Here is a 13,453-nt window from a genome sequence, read left to right on the forward strand (position 1 = left end):
TATATATATATATATATATATATAAATATATACTGTATTGAATGAGAGCTAGAAAATACATACCTAAATTATGAATTTCACCCAGGGATGAGACTCTTTTCAAGGAAGAATGCCAAATGCAATAAATATTTAAAAATATCTGGTTAATTCAAGACTTCAAAACAACCTAATACTTGTTCTATAATAAAAATTGGAAGATATTAATAAAGACAATGCTTTTTAAACTAAAATGAATTCACACGAAAGTCCTATTGTAGTGGGGGCAGAAACATAACTGAGGATTTTGTTGTTGGACACAAAGATTCTGTGTTGGACATACAGAAGCTTGAGTGTGAGAATATTTGAGTTCAGAAAATTTCATGAAATTTAATTCCTGGACAATCTCATCATGCAAGGCGGGCCACCTGGTGAAGTCACAGCCTTATATGTATGTATGCTTTAAAAAAAAGGTTTCACAGGCCTTTTTGAAGATTGGGTTTCCCTTAAAATAAATTTGATGAACAAAACTTTAATTTCAACTCTTCGGTTAATACAACTGTCTCATGAAATCCTGCTCAGCCACACTGAAAGAGACCTAGAAAGCAGAGAAAGGTCCAGAGCAGCAGCCTGTTCAGGAAGTCCACACTGAGTGCAAGACCATCTCCAGGGCCTGCTGGGAAGGCAGAGTGTGGACTGGCTCCCAACACAGCCTCCTGTGGTCTGAAAACTCTTTAAACATTTATTTCCCAAGTAACAGAGAAAGCAGTCATATTATTTCTGATTGCATAATAAGCAATAGATTGAAGAATGAATTAAGAGAACTGAAATGTTTTAACTGTCCAAAATATCTTTCAATTACACTTAATCTTCATTCTTACAAAAAAAATTATTACAAATGTGTACACAAGCAAAATTCTTTATTAAACCAGTGTAAAAAACAAAACAAAATAAAACAAAACTAGATTAACTCTCCCTCTCAATGTTTAAGAATGATGGGTATATATTTGCTGAGATGCAAATTGCTGTACAGTTTTAGTATAGTTCTGCTTCTATAAAATAAACATATAGAGAAAAAGGTACTAAAATAAAATATCCCCAAGACCAGACACATTGGTCATTCGTGAATGATGAAATTTCAGTAATGGAGTTATATTCTTCTTTAAGCTCCACTAATCTGGTTTAAATTTTCTGTAATAATAAATATGGAATTTATTATATTAAATGCCAGGAACATGCAACATGCTTTCTTCATCTCACTGATCCTCTTAGCTTTGCAAGGTGGGTGTTGTTATTCCTGCAGATGTGGAAGCAGAGACCAAGGGGATTAGCACTTGAGGGCTGGGGAACCAGAACTCAAGCAAATATGCCCCCTAACCATTGTGCTACTGCTGTATTTCACATATGGCTGGAGGGGAAACCACATTTTAAAAAAGAGCTAAATGCTACATAACCAGGTGATAAGCTAAATGGAGACAAAATGCTTCTAGGCATTTACCACTTGAGATTTTTATTAGGTTCTCCCTAAACACCTCTATGATTTTGCTCTATTTTTAAAACTGGCATGTACAAAAGAAAACTAATCAAGACGTAAAAATTTAAACAGGTATTACACTCAAAGGATAAATCTTACCCAAGACACACTACTAGATTTAAATCTCTTGTAATAGTTACCCAATGCTAAACCCAACTTGGTTTAAGGTAGTAAGAACATTTATCCAACATCCTCATGGTAAGGTTTCAGTTACCCGTGATAGGCGACCTCCCATTAATTTCAATCTTAACTTGCAGAAGAAAGTGGAAAAGATCTTCCCCCTTAAGAGGGATAAAATTAAGATAATAGATCATGAAGAAAAATGGACCATCTGGAGGTCACTATTTTTTAGTAGTTAAAACTTCCATTCTAAGCACACTAGAAATCCAAGAACTGTAAGTTAAACATGGGAACATCATTCTTCACCTGTCATATTTGCAGAGATGTTAACCAGTAAAAAATATTATCATAAGAGTATTGGAAAACTGGCACCATTTTATACTTTTAGTAGAATGTGATTAGGCAATAAATATGGATCCAACATCAAAATGCGCAAACCTGCTGACCAGCCAATTCTCCTAGGAACTCATCCTAAGGAGAAAACGTAAGTATGCAAAGACATATGTTGCAGACATATGTTGATGTTCAATGCATGTTGCTTCTAACAGAAAACCAATAATATACAAAATATTCGTGGATAGAGAAATTTCCTGCTGCTGTATCCTCAGTGAAGTGTCTACTATGTGGTAGGACTAAAAATAAACATTTGATGAATGACTGGCAACATGAATAAATTAATAGGATACAGTTAAATTAATTTAATTTTATACATGAGCATTAAAGTTTTTGATGTAAAAATATATTCAACAGCACAGAAAGGAATCCATAGTGTTATTAAGTTCTCACAACAGAATAAAGACTAAGCTGTATATACAATCCCAATTATATAAAACCACATATGTCTACCTATGTGTGTATGTGTGTGTGTAGATTTCCAGAGGAACAATATAGGTGGGATTTGGATAACTTTTATATTTTGAATTAAAAATAACAACAACACTAACTATATATTTTCTACTTGGTTGGGGGAAGTTCTGTCCCACTCATTCAGATGATAACACTATTAAGTAACAGATGACAATCAGAGGATAAAATTGAAGATAATTTCTTATCCTTGATTTGTTAAATACTGCTATACTAGAGGTGTATCTGTCTGCAAGTTAGTCCTATAACATGCCCAGCAGAATAAACACAAGGCACATCCATTTCAAACAGATGCAGCAGATGATCTGGTATACATCTCACCAAAAAGAGATTTGGTACATGCTACTTCACTATTTTAACTTTCTCTGTTCCTAACCCTCTGAACCCACTATGTTAACTTTCTGGCTGACCCTCATCACCCTAGGATGCTCTCCTGGACTCTATCCATCCAGGGCATTCATTATTGACTGTCTCTATCTATCTGTCAGCTCCACATACAAAGACTTTAAGTTATCTAGCAAAGAAACACTGCTTTTCTTGAATGTTGGATTGAGTTTAAAAGTAGACAGCCTGTATTAATAACTAATGGTTTCTGGTATTTTTTGCTTTCAATCCAGGAGAAAATATAAACAAATGACAAAGTGTCCCTCTTTGGATTCCAACAAGAGCAATGTGATTCCTCCATTGGGGCACTGTCTGGTTACAACAGTGCTAGGTTGCGATTCTGGCTGGCTTCTGAAAGCAGAAGTCAGGGCCAACAAATGCCACATCTACGCACATGTGCCCTGAAGAATTGGCCAACTGTGAGAATGGAAAAGAGAACACAGATGACCTGATGACCAGCAAGCTTCCTTCTCTGGATGCCATTTATCTGAATTACAGAAATCTGTTGGAATTTATTTCATGCTATGCTGATGCCTGGGTTCACACAAAGAATAAGGTTTCTCCTCTTCCCAAATAGTCCTGCATTGAGAGAAAGGTGGAGGTCTGAGAGAAAAAGAGAACTGCTAGAAGCAAACACACCTATCTACCACTCTCTTCTTGGCCATTTTTGGGTGCAACATCAATCTGGGGTGTGCTGAGGATTTTAGCCATATATGTCCAACACACAAAGCAACCTCAGTACTTCAGGAGTGAAGGTGGTTAGCCTGATCTGATTAAGCTGAGTATGGACTTAGTGCTGCCTTGTTTTTTTTTTTAAAGGCACCTTTCATATGAAGATAACTTTACTGGCATGAGCTCAGAGTTATGTTTCCAGTGGTAGTGATCGCTTATAATCACACTTGTTTGATGCAAGCACCATTTATTTGCAAGATGTCTGGCCAGTCTAGCACACTGTGCTACTCAATGCCCATGGACCACCTGACATAGGAACCCAGACCATAGGCCACCTCGTGGACCTGTCTCCATCCTTAGCAACAGGGACCTGAGCTTTTGCCTTGCTGTTGCTGTTGCTGACCAGTTTCCTTCTGCAATGTTGTCATGTGCCTCATCTACCCAGAGCTGTCTGCATCTGAGCTACGGGTATTTCCCAAGGGACATAAAACTCAACAAACTGCAAAGTAACAACACAGAGCACGATCTCATGCTGTTGTGCTGTCTCTCCAAGTTGTGGCATCATGACAGCTCCCAGATTTACAAGTAGCACTTGACCCTCACTTTTCCCTTTCTGTTACTTCTCTCCCTTGGTCCCTCCGCTTCCTTCATTGTTTGACTCTGTCCCTGTAGGACCACCACACCTGGACTCTAGCTCTCAAACTGCACCAGGCTACAAAAAAATGTTTTTGCAAATTTACCAGCAGCCTCTTAACTTCCCTGCTGTCAGCCTCGAAGACTCTCTGTCGCTCCTCTTGGTTAGATTATCAAAACCACACCACTCTCTTCATCATTTCAGTTGGAAGCCCCAGGAACTCAATTCTGAGTCAAGTTTCCCTCTCTCCTCCCTCCTTAATCCCCCAGGCAGGCCGCCTCCAGCAATGCTGGAGATTCAGCCTTCAAAAGACTTGCAGTTTTCACCAATGTTTACTGCAGATGAAAATAAAATAACATTCCCAAAAGGACTCAGTAAACTACAGAGCACTCTACAAATACAAGGAATCGGTACAGGCATTATCATTTCACTTCTGTTCTCTGCTAAAGTCATTCAAACTTTTATTCTAACATGTAAATTCTTCTGAAATCTGAATCACTTTAAGCATCCAACTAGATTTCAGCTCATTACTGATAACAGAGCAGTTCCACCTCCCCCACCTTAACCTTATACCCAAATAAAAATTTGAAATATTATTCCCACACACTCACCCTTGGTGTCTCCTCCAGAGGATCTGGCGATGAGAGAGTTATTAAAGAGTATTTAAATGTCTCATTTCAACTTGGGAGTGAGAAACTCATCCACCCCGACAAAAACAGACTAAGGATGAATTCCAAACACCCAAGTGTTATTTTCTTCACTCCACAAACCCCAGAACATTACACGACCATGACACAAGCTTGGATGGCATCCCACAGCTATCAGATGATAGATGTTTTCTTTGGTTTCCTCTTAAATCAGGGCTATTAAGTGGCATGATACTGAATGACCCTCAGCAATAGACTCAAATTGTATCTGACAAGGCTCATTTCATAAACCTCAACTGTTTTCCTACTGAAGAGATGTTATATTAAGGCGATTCTGTTTATACAACCAGTGTGCATTTATATTCCCTTTAAAGATAAATGATACTTTTATGAAGAATGAATTGCATACAAAATACTATCTTCCTTGGCAAGATTCCAAAACACATACTCATTTAAGATATACAAAACAAAACAACCAGCCACCAACACTTCTCTCAATTGAAACAAGTGACGTACAGGTTTTTCTTTTGAATAGCAGGGGATCTTAATGAGGAAAGCAAAATTAAAATATTATTGCTAGGAAATGATCTAAAAAACAGATTAATTTTACCTTATAATAATTATAATAAGCGGGATGCAGTGGCAAATGCCTATAACCCAAGCTATTCACAAGGCCGAGGCAGGAGAATCACAAGTTCAAGGTCAGCCTTACAAACTAAGCAAGGCCCTGTCTCAAAAATAAAGGGTAAAAAGGGCTGGGAATACAGCTCAATGGTAGAGTGCCCCTGCTACACACAAGTACAATGATATCTATATGTTTACTGTGAAGCTTAGGACACTTATGCTTGAATTTAAATTATGAATTAATTTAATATTATACATATAATATAAATTAGAATGATCTAACTTAATGGGCAAATTAAAACCCAACTTTATTCAGTGAATATGTATTGATAGGCACTTTGATAGGAAAATATGAGAGTCATAGTGATGAAAAATAATAACTGAAGTAGACAGCAGAGGAAGAAAGCAAAGCAGAGTGAGAGTGAGCAGAAGCAGGAGGAAATTCAGAAGAGGGTAGAGTCCTGGGAGCCATGGAGGACAGTGCTGAGAGGCACCAATGCAGCATCAGAGATGGAGGAGGAGGACCTGAAAGAGGGCTTGTTGCATAGAAAGAGAATCCTGTGACTTGGAATTTGGCTGTTTCAGTGGGACAGTAGCAGTGGATAAGACTGCAGCAGCAAGCCTGGTGTGGTGGCACAGGCCTGTTCATCCCAGTGGCTCGGGAAGCTGAGGCAGGAGGATCATAAGTTAGAGGCCAGCCTCAGCAACTTAGCGAGGCCCTCAGCAACTTAGCGAGACCCTGTCTCTAAATGAAAAATAAAAAGGGCTGGGGATGTGGCTCAGTGGTTAAGCGCGCACGCACGCACACAGAATGCAGCAGGGTGAAATGGGGCGTGGGAAATGAGCTGCAGGGTCAGATCAAATGCCACAGGATAGGTAAGAAATATGAAGAAAGTGAGCTGGGAGCAAGTGAAACCAGGTCATCCCTTTGTCTCTTTCACATTGCCAATGGTTACAGAAAAATATTTGTCCATTTTACAAAAATCTAAGTGTGAATGTGATTGCAAATGGCAACCAACACTTGTGGCCAGAGACTACAGCTGTGGGGACCTACAAGGAACCAGACAGAGATCTCAGAAACCACCTATGGGGGCAGCTACTAGCAACTTCAGCCCCAGTAATGGCTGCCAGGAGGTTGGTCCAGTGTTGCTAGATCATCCTGTTTTTAAAGAGAAGTCATAAAATCTGGATTTAAAAAATATATTAAATATCCAGATTTTTAAATGCTGGCTCAAAAAAATTTCTTTTTAAGTAGGCTAGACAAAATATGTCTGTGGATCACCTCTAACATTAAGACTTTTTATGATACTGGCATGAAGGAGAAAATGTCAAGTAAAATGCAAGATAAACCCCTTCTTTCCTTTTAAAGAATAAGAGCTTTTCACATGTTGCTCCCCCTTATTTTTAAAATACCCAACATCTGAATTAAAGCAGTGCTCCCTCCGCTTCCCTTTAAGGTTTTTTACACACTTGTAAGCTCTGCTGGTAAACATTTAACCCAAACTCTTATATCATGGGAAAGTAACAGACCTCTGCTGTTGCAAGTGTTAAAATATGTGTGGGTGGGAAACACAAATTAACTGGTGATTTTAAAAGGAAACCAGGAGGAAGGACAAAAAATTCTCACAGAAAATATATAAATTTCTATGAGAAAATATCCCTGCTCACTGTTACATCTGTTTGGCTTTAGTTGTTCTCATTCACTACTCTGGATTTCCCTCTGTATTTATTTAGTTTGGGATTTAACTATTTCTCCCTCTTCTGTTCTCTTATCTCTTCTTCCATTTCTAACTCAAGTTGACTTTCAGTTTGTCAAATTTCCTCAGGAAAGACCTTCCCATTTATTTGCCTCTGACTTATATTACAACAACACACCCAGCAATTTCATTAGGATGCTATTTTTAATCAGCTCAGCATATCACGGTGCCTCAGGAACAGAAAGTGAGAAGTATATGGAATCATCAGCTGGAGATATAGGACATTCAGAAGTTCAAGAACATCTTTAACAGGAAGATAGTTTGACCAGTATTTCATTTTCTGTGAGTGTGTGGTTTTTAAAAAAATCTTTACTGCAAACTTTGAACGCCTAAAAAAAAGTCCATTATAACACGTGAGGAAAGTACTTGATAATGACTCATGTGTGATGATAACATCACCAGGTGGGCTGCAGCCATGGGATCTGTCTTAAGCTCATTTCACTTTGCTCTGGTTTTCATAGCTTATTAGAGGGCAATTTGGATGATGGTAAATGAGTGTTTCTTTTTCCAAATGACTTTCTGCCTGAGGCAGCAAATACAATCTCAGGTGCAGGGAAAGAGAACTCCTGGAGGACCCCCTCTGTATTCTAGGCTTATCTTTCTTTTTCTTTTCTTTTTGGCACGGGGGATTGAACCCAGAAGGGCTTAACCATTGAGCCACATTCCCAGTCCATTTTTAAATTATATTTAGAGACAGGGTCTCGCTGAATTGCTTAGGGCCTTGCTCAGTTGCCGAAGCTGGCTTTGAACTTGCAGTCCTCCTGCCTCAGCCTCCTGAACCCCTGGTGCCCAGCCAGGCTTGCCTTTCTACTGAAATGGAGATGCAAACCTTGATAGTGCCTGAGAACAGAAACTTTGAAGCATCTGTTACCACTGAGCTCCTGTGGCTCCCTGTGACTCCACAGTATATTTTCTGTCCTGAGCCCCTTGTCTTCAGCTCACGGGCGGTTCTGCTCTAGCTCATCTTTCCCTGCTCACTGTCACATCTGTTTGGCTTTAGTTGTCCTCATTCACTACTCTGGATTTCCCTCTGTATTTATTTAGTTTGAGATTTAACTATTTCTCCCTCTTCTGTTCTCTTATCTCTTCTTCCATTTCTAATTCTTTCCCCTCCACCACTGCCCGTCCAAATTAACCCTAGGTTTCAGTGGAGGTGTTATCAGGCAGCCACAAAATGCCTCCCTGTGTGCTCTTAAGATTCTTATTTGTATCAAGTTCACAAATTCACACAAGGAAACAATGTATTTGTTGGAAAGCATCTTTATCTTATACTGTGACAAATGAACTACTTAAAGTTTCCTCTATTTTTTTTCTGGGCATTGCAAGCATGACCTCAGATGGCCAGGTCTAACATTAGCCCCACACTGTTTGTAAGAACTGCTAAAAGATTGAAAGAATCACAGTCATCACCTCTGATATGTTGGAACAGCTCTCCAAGATCTTGCTGGAATTTCTCTGGACTATAAGCAGAGTATAAGACAACTCCCCCTGCTTCCAAACTAGAAAAGAATTCCATTCCCCAAGGTTTCAGGGGACCTCCTCCTTTCCATTTAGCTACTATGTTTGCAAGATCTTTGCTGAAAACAGATTTAGCTGGTTTAGTACAAACATCAAAAAGAGTTAGTTTCATTACTTAGCATCTGAAATAACATGGAGCCTCTAGAGTTTATGTTATTTAGGAGTAGCATCATTTGGGAGAAAGAGCACAATTTTTATAACTAGACAGACCTGGGCTCAAATCCTAGTATTGTTTTACATGATTTGAGGCAGGTTACTAAACTTCTCTACTTCTGTTTTTTCTATCAGTAAACTGAAGATATCGATACCTACATGCAGGATTTCCGTGAAAATTAAATTATAATAGGTAACATAGAAAAATGTCTAGCACAGTACAGCAATAAGCAATGGTGTGAGAAACAGAAACTAGTGACACATGTTCCCAGGCTTTCTCCTCCCAGCTGCTGAGGTGAGTTCCCACTCTGTCTTCTGGTTCTTCCCTTTACTCTTCTAAAGAAGATCTCAAGCCAGGCCTGCTTGTGATGCAGAATCAGGATGAAAGTGAGAAAACAAGTGGGCCATGGTTAGGAAAGTCTGGGGAACAGGTGTATTGAAATCTTAGCTATCCTCCTTTTGAAAGCTTTCTTTTTTAATGATTTAGTGAGCATGTGGTTTTTAAAAAATCTTTACAGCCAACTTTGAACAACTAAAAACTGTTGTACAGCTAAGATTTTGTGTGCCTTCAGTGGCAATGAGAAATACAAGTAAAGAATTTACTATTTTGAAATTATTAAAACTAGACTGTACTTTCTTGACACTAAAATCATTACAAGACTAGATACATAAGAGTTAGAGCAAGTATTCTATCCGGTTTGTTTACTATTTAATTATCCAAATGTGGGAGTGTAAGTGTTCTGCAGGCAAGAGCTTGGAATGAGAGGTGGGTGAAAACAACTGTGCTTCCCTCTCCTTGGGTGGGGGGCACTCATGGTCAGAGGCTGGAGCCAGGCCTGGGACCCACTCTTGATTGACTGATTCTGGTGAGTCATTAGCATTTCTGTGTTTCAGTTTCTTCCCTTGTAAAATGGCAGGAGGGGAGGGCTGGATTATTATGGCATACCAGTTGGCCTTTTAAAAGTTGTTTGGAGGTACGCCAGCCCCTGGGTCCTCCTAACTATGACTTCTACTGCTCCTTAAGCAGCAGAAGTAGTGTGGGCGAGTGTGTGTGTGTGCGTGTGTGTGTGTGTGTGCGCGCACACACACAGAGAGATATGGGTGTATATATGTATGAACACACACATATACACAAATTCTGGAACTACCCCTGCAAAAATCACTAAATCATTAAAAAAGAAAGCTTTCAAAAAGGATCATCTGGTTTGGTTAACCCCTTTATGTCCAAACTAGAACATACCCAAATCTAAAAAGATGAATCAATTTCTTTTCCAAAAATATTCCAAAGGAGAGGTTTATAACTTCCCTATTAACGATGCACTTGATTTTCTCACAGCTCTAAGAATGAAAAAGCTTCTCTTTGCTACGTTTTAAAACTATCCTCCAGCATTCCCCATTCTCCTTACACAATGTTTTGCTTTCACACAGGACATGTCACATTCTGACAGCTACATAATTGAATTGTGTAGTAATGCTTACTGTCCAACATCTCTTCTTCCCAACCAGAATAAGTGATCTTCCTTGTTCACATTCTTATCAGCACCTCACTCCCAGGTACACATATTCCATAAACATTTGCAATTAGAGGTTGAACTCTTTGTTTAATCTTTAGTAAAAAATCATAAACCTATGGGACAAGAAGGGACATTTAAAGATGAGGTAACTAAGGCCTTCTGAGGGGAGTGGCTTGCCTATAAGGACACAAAGATGTTCCTGAGCCTATACTGGGCTCCTTCCACTTCATTCTGTGTCTCTGTATACAGCGGTGACCCTGGGGAAAGAAACAGCCTGCATGGGAGGTGGCCAATGAGAGAGGCCCACTCTGAACTCATTTAAAGCAAGAGAGTTGGAGAGAAGAGGCTGTAACCTTTATTTACTGAACAGTAGAGCCTCGTAGAATAATAATAGTTTATGCAGCAGCAGCAGCAGCAGCTTTCATCTAAAGATCTTGGAGAGCTTATGAAATTCTCACCCCACAATGGGAGGTATCATTATCTGCTCTTGGTCAAGTGAGCTAAGAAGCTGGGTGCTCCGTGACCTGATTGCAGGCTGGTTCAAAGACGTCAGGGCTTCGCGTCCTGGCCGTAGTTCTCCTCGTCCTTATCAACATCAAAAACACTGTAATAAAATCACACCTGCTTCTGTCACCACTCCAGTTTGTTCTCTTTTAGGCGTCCCCATAACCACTCAGGCCTGGGCCAACTTTTGAGCGTGTGTACAGAGAAGTGACACTGGGCATTTGGGGTAGTGAACCACATCGTGCCTTCTGTCAGTGCCTGGGATTCCTGAGCTAATTCCTAGCAACCACAGCAACATGTGAGATACACTGTGGGGTATAATTTTTTTTCTTTCCTTAGTTTACTGTCCTTTGACCTGCATACTCTTTCCATCTGTGGAAGACAAAACCACTTGGTTGGAGTTCTGGGCTACCCCAATTACAGTGCTTACAACTGCCCCTCAACTACCTAGGAATTACATTAAGGGCCAATTAGATCCAGTCAACTCAACAAACCCTGTAGGGGACCCTCTTAGAATCTGGCTGGGTGGCCTTCTTCTTTGGAACCAGGGGGCAGTGGATTCTGCAACCTGAATATTCTCCTGGTCGAGCTTTCTCAACCCTGTTGCAGAGATGCAGGGGGTTCCCCTCCTTCACTCCCCTGGCCAGTGACAGTGCCAGGCTAGCCAGTGTCCTCAGCACCACAGTGGCCTTCTGTCTCCATGCCTAGTTTATGGCATTATCTCTAGCTGAGGACTCTTGTTACAGTTAGTTGGCAGAATACTCCGTAAGCTTCCTCCTCTTCTGCAATAGCTGGGTCTGTGCTGCCGATCTTGCCCTTGGGCTGGGAGCTTCCTGGCCAAACTCCCTAGCCAGTATCCTGAGGTTTTTGGTCCCTTGGATCAAGCGGAAATCCTTACTGAGCTCAGGATTTCCCAAAATATTTTCTGAGAAATCTATGATCTGTGAAATATTTAAAGGTATTATGTAGGGGAAAAAAATTCTGAGACCAAATAAGTTTGTGAAACTTGGATATAAAAATATGTTAAACACTGGTGGTTCCTCAAAAAATTAGAAATAGAATTACCATAGGATTCAGCAATTCTACTTCTGTAGAATTGAAAGAATAGAAAACAGAGTCTCCAAGAGGTATCTATACACTCAGGTTTACAGCAATACTGTTCACAATAGCTAAAAGTTGAATTGTCTCAAGCATCAATAGAGGAATGGATGAACAAATGTGGTCTACATATAGAGTGGAATATTATTCAGCTTTAATAATGAAGGAGATGTTGATATATCCTGCAATGTGGATTAACTTGGAGGATATTATACTGTATAAAATAAGCCAGTTGCAGAAGGACAAATACCATGTGATCCACTTACAGGAAATATCTAGAAAAGTCAAATTTATACAGGAAGTCTAAAGTCTGTTGCCAGGGGCTGGGCAAAGGGTGGCAGGGAGGAATGTGGAGTTGCTATTTAGTGGGAATAGAGTTTCAGTTTTGCAAAATCAAGAGTGTTATGGAAACTGATTGTACAGCATTTTGAATATACCTAACACTAATGAACTGTACATTAAAAAATGATTAAGATAGTAAATGCTACGTTGTATATTTTACCACGACTAAACAATAAACAGTCTTCTTTGCAGCAGGACTTCTCAGAGCCTTTAAATGCTAATGTACACTGGGAATCCTCAAAGTGGGGGATGTAACAAGCAGCTCTCCCAACTGACGTGGCCACAAAATCCATTTTTCACAGATTGTCTGGTGGGACTGGTGTGCTTTGGAACATACTTGAGAAAATGGTAAAAAAATATGAAATCCTTTTTCTTTTTCCAGTTACATAAAGGAAGGTAAGATTCCAAAGCCTAAAGCCAGATTTTCAAGATAATTTTAACTCCCCATCATCGTCTGACAGAATAAGAGTCCCTCACACGCAGGATGGTCCTGAACAAGGATTACTTACTCTCTCTGGACCTCTGATCACTCACCAGATATATAGAATAAAGCCTGCTCAATCTATCTCAGCAGTTTGTGGAAAAGCAAATCGAACACTTCTGTGAAAGAACCTGAAAAGTACTCAAAGGCTATTTAAAATATAAGATAATTGGTAAGCACTAATCTTATTAAGGTGTAACTGATAACTGAAAGCAGACAGGCAGGGTCCCTAAGCTCTGCTAAGAGTCACTCTGCTAAGAGCTTCGAGTGCTTCTTAGACACCCAGACACCAGTGACAACAGAGTGAGAAAGGAGAATAAGAACCACAGACCGAACACCTGCAGTATGGAAAAAAGAGAGCCTGGGAGTTAGAAAACATAGGCTGAGACGCTGATTTGACTGCTGTCCCACCTTGGACAAGCCATTTAGCCTCCATGATTTGCAGCTTGCTCAGCCATCAAATGAAATAGTGGGAGGAGATAACCCCAAAGGTCACTTCCAGCTATATGAGTCTATGGAATATTAAAACAGACAAGGCTGGATACCTGCCCCATTCTTTCATCAGACACCTGAAGGCCTACCTGGTACCTGGCTCTGTGCTAGACTCTGAGAATCTGAGAAGAGCAGATGT

At 39.9% G+C, this 13,453-nt stretch overlaps 1 protein-coding gene across 3 annotated transcripts in view; it reads right to left on the minus strand.

The window, feature by feature from the left end:
* Window positions 1-13,453, minus strand: part of Fyn (FYN proto-oncogene, Src family tyrosine kinase) — a 202,281-nt gene that overhangs the window by 147,564 nt on the left and 41,264 nt on the right. The gene's annotated exons all lie outside the window — the stretch shown is intronic.

Source organism: Marmota marmota, unplaced genomic scaffold (genome assembly GCF_001458135.2).
Source record: "Marmota marmota marmota unplaced genomic scaffold, marMar, whole genome shotgun sequence".
Classification (NCBI taxonomy): Eukaryota; Metazoa; Chordata; class Mammalia; order Rodentia; family Sciuridae; genus Marmota; species Marmota marmota.